Raw genomic sequence first — 4,256 nt, 5'->3', positions numbered from 1 at the left:
TGTTTGGCGGGTCCAGGCTGGGGATTCGAACCCGCCACCTTAGGTGTACGTGGCTGGCGCCTTAGCCGGTTGAGCTATAGGCGCCGAGCCACAAGTAAACATTTTGATGTAAGTTATCATTCACCTGTTCCTTGATAGTTGCATTTAGTATTTTCATTTTATTAATAGCAATCCAAAGTGCTAAGATAGTAAGCCTATATATACATTTGTGGATAAAATACTGTTTGTCTGCTTCTGTTAGCTTTTTAATTTCAGTATACTTTCTAAGAATTCTTTGAGTTTATTTCTGTACATTTGTTTATAAAGGCCCCTTAAATTTTGATGGTTTTGTTACTCCATTAAGCAATATATATGCAGTTAACACACTATGATGTTAGCACTTCACCACTAATTATGGTTACAAAACTGAACTCAGTATATGAAGGACCATATTCCTGAGTGAAATAGTACAGCCTCTTTAGGTCTTCACATTTACTTCTTTTGCTCATTTTATTTATTACTACTGGTGTTTTCAGAGAAAATGTCTTTTCTACCAAAAAGATGCTAAAAAAATCTACTGAAACTTGTTTATCCATATGTAAAATTCAGTTAAAAATAATAAAATAACATAAAATTCGTTTCTCTTCATTAATGATGAGTTTAAAAATAGGCATAAGAAAAATGTTTACAAATTAAATAGTTATAAAAATGATTAAACCCATGCATTTTTCTCAGATTTTTATACTTTTATTAGGTAGTTGGCAAAATAACCTTAAAATATTACATGCAGTGTGATTCTCCTGTGCCTAACTAGTACACATGTCATGCCATGTGTAACTACCACAGAGTTTGACAACACCTGGATTGGTTATTACTCTGTTCAGCAAGAGAAATCCACTGATCATGCACTTGGATGCCATGGCATTGTCAAATGTCTGTAAAAGTTTCCTACTTTGTTTCCAAACTGATCTCAGCATGGATTCATAACAAATAGTTTATAGACCAGCACAGGTTTATAGTTTGTGTTTTAATAGGCAGTGGACTAACTAGGTGATTTTATCATCTTCAAGAACACTGTAGGCTCACCTGCATTATGTCTATAGAAATTGACCTACTTTGCTGTGTATAATGTGCTCTGTGCATAATGCACACCCATATTTTTGGCCCCAACCTCCAGGAAAGCACCCTTAGAGAAAGTGGCCAGCTTTCAGGCAAGAGAAACATATCTGGGAGGGACTAATGCTTCCCTGGTAAACATTAGACTAGGTAGACTGCAGTGCTCTCCCATACTTGTCTACCTGTGAAAGCTGCCCCTCCCCCTCTCTCCCTGGGTTCCATTCCTGCCACACTGGGGGCTGTAGCTGAGATGGCCATCCTATGTGACTGGTGGAGTGGGAGCTTCTGAGGTCACAATGCCATGGGCAGCCAGGCAAGTCCTTGGGCCTGTGCAGGGCTCCTGGTCCCCTCTGCATGGCCTGGCCTTGGGATCTTGGCCTTTGTTTTGTATGGCTGTGGCTGTAGCCCTCCTTGCAAGCCCTATTACAATCCCATTCCCTGATCGCAATGCTTGGCAGAGGCTTCTCTGGTTCCTCCCACTGGATCCTGGATCCTCCCAGACTTTAACTCAGTGCACCTAGTAGACCCAGGTGGGAGGGCATGGCAGCCCAGAAAGGCCTGCTGGGCTCCCTTGCTCCCGAGATGTACTATCCATGTATAATGCACATCCTTGTTTTTTCCTCAGAAATTTGGACAAAAAAGTGTGCCTTAACACATGGCAAAATATAGTAGCTAATTTCATGCATCTTTTAGAGGATTTATTTGATACCTATTATGTCATGCAATAGGGCATATTATATACTCTTGGCATATAATTCCATAGTATATTATTAAAGTAAAAACATTAGTGTTATTAGAAATAATAAATGCTGAGGATATTATATTTTTTTACTCCTTATTATAGATAAGGACTAATATATTACATTTAGTCCTTATTACCCTTTAATTTTCAAAAATTGTACAGTGTGTTTGGGAAACTGCAGTTTTAATTGGAATCTCAGGGCATTTAAAGTAGGTATGAACTGTTTTTAAATGTTTAGGATGTGTGAATTTACTTATATTAGTGATGGTGGAGCTGTAAAGCATTGTTTCTTCTCTACGAAATTGTCAAGAACCACATACTGTGTAGTAGAACTTATGGCTCTTTTGGAGATGGCAGTGATTACAACCAATACATTGGAATGCATATATATCTTCATTTTTCTGAAGTGCCTCTATTGGGTGTTAGAGTTTTTTCTGATTTATGTAATGGATCAACGAGAATAACTTTATGAAGATTTACATGTTGAATTTTCACTCCTGAAGGCCCCACTTGGCAAGCAGTATATTCCTCAACAGCTGACTGAAGGATGCAAGGAAGCTATAACTTCTTGACACCATGAATATGTTTGCCATCACTTGTACCTTTAAACTGAGCACTTAAGGCCTACTGTATAAGAATTTGTGTGGTGGGCACCTGTAGTCCTAGCTACTTGGGAAGCTGAGGCGAGAGGATTGCTTGAGCCCAAAAGTTTGAGGTTGCTGTGAGCTATGACCTCTCGGCGACAGAGTAAGACTGTTCAAAACAACAACAACACACAAGAATAATTTGGTTCGGCTCGGCGCCTATAGCTCAACCGGCTAAGGCGCCAGCCACGTACACCTAAGGTGGCGGGTTCGAATCCCCAGCCCGGACCCGCCAAACAACAATGACGGCTGCAACCAAAAAATAGCCGGGCGTTGTGGCGGGCGCCTGTGGTCCCAGCTACTTGGGAGGCGGAGGCAGGAGACTCGCTTGAGCCCAGGAGTTGGAGGTTGCTGTGAGCTGTAATGCCATGGCACTCTACCCAGGGGGACAGCTTGAGGCTCTGTCTCAAAAAAAAAAAAAAAAAAAAAAGAATAATTTGGTTCAACAGTGCTGCTCACATTGTGGTGAGGAACCGTCTTTCCCCCAATCACTTGTGGATTAGTGCTTTTGTAAAATGAGATAAAAATGAAATATTAGAAAAATTAAAAAGACAAAAATACAAGCCACATTTTAAATTAATAGACTTAATACATAAAATTACATTTCAGTAAGTATATCGTAGGACAGTTTTTTTTGCAGTTTTTGGCCAGGGCTGGGTTTCAACCCACCACCTCCGGCATATGGGGCCAGCGCCCTACTCCTTTGAGCCATAGGCACTGCCCAGACAATTTTTATTTTCTATGTCTCTGCATATTTCATCGAGGACTGGTAACGAACAGTTCAAGGATTGGTACCAGTCCATGGAACCTATTTTGAGTAGCACAGCAGTAGTTACGTAGCCTTGCATGCCAGGCTCTGTATGTTATTGGCAGGACTGAGGAGGGATGTCTAGGTATCTATCTCAGAGAGCTATGATGCTGTCTGTAGTAAAATCTCAAAGAACATCATGTGAGACAACTTTTTCCACAGCTCCTAGATATACATGTAAGAGCCATTTTGGCTTCTACTAACTGGGAAAACTTTAGTTATAATTTTTTTTTATTTCAAAATATTAAGGGGGTATAAATGTTTTTGGTTACATGGATCACTTTTGTAATGCTTGAGCCACAGCTATAAGTGTGCCCATCATTCAAATTGGGAAAACTCTTGAATTTTGATGAAACATACTTTATAGTCTTTTTTTTTGGTAGTGAATTTTATTTAGAGGGAGGTCGCTTCTCTGAATTGTGGGAAACTTCCTGGTTCTCTTCTTTAGAACTGTTGCATAGACCCTTGATTTTTTTTTTTAGCTTGTGCTCTGGAAGGAGATCTGTACTTGTTCTTTATTGTGCTATAAGCAGTCAAATAGGAGCTGTGCTATTATTACTAGATAGGAGTTCCTCCACCCAAATCTTCACACATAAGATCCTGTGCCGTCAGAGGGGAAAAAAGGAGAATATTTAATTACTAGGATAGACATTTAGAAGTGTAGTTGAAATGATATGGATGAAATCATTAAGGAAAATTTCCCTGCAGTTCTTTGATGTGGCAATTTGTGCCAAAATAAGCTGCAGGGCCTCCCTCCAATACTGGATATATGGCAGAGTTTCCAGGGCTCCCAAAACACAGAGGTTGAAGCAATGCAAGTGGGGATTGGAACGGCCCCTTAACTCACCTAGGACTGGCCTTAAAATAAAGTGTCTTGAATTTTGTGTGGTCTTTTAAGATAGTTACTGTAAGTAGTCTTCAGTCCCTATCTTCAAGCTGGTCAACTGCCCTCACTTGTGTTTTTTTT

The 4,256-nt window shown here is 40.0% G+C and overlaps 1 protein-coding gene across 1 annotated transcript in view; it reads left to right on the top strand.

The window, feature by feature from the left end:
* Positions 1-4,256, top strand: part of VKORC1L1 (vitamin K epoxide reductase complex subunit 1 like 1) — a 66,213-nt gene that overhangs the window by 31,406 nt on the left and 30,551 nt on the right. The gene's annotated exons all lie outside the window — the stretch shown is intronic.

This window comes from Otolemur garnettii, unplaced genomic scaffold (assembly GCF_000181295.1).
Source record: "Otolemur garnettii isolate 467f Iridium unplaced genomic scaffold, OtoGar3 scaffold00077, whole genome shotgun sequence".
Classification (NCBI taxonomy): Eukaryota; Metazoa; Chordata; class Mammalia; order Primates; family Galagidae; genus Otolemur; species Otolemur garnettii.
The sequence above is the reverse complement of the archived record's forward strand: the minus strand, read 5'-3'. Positions and strand labels throughout refer to the sequence as shown.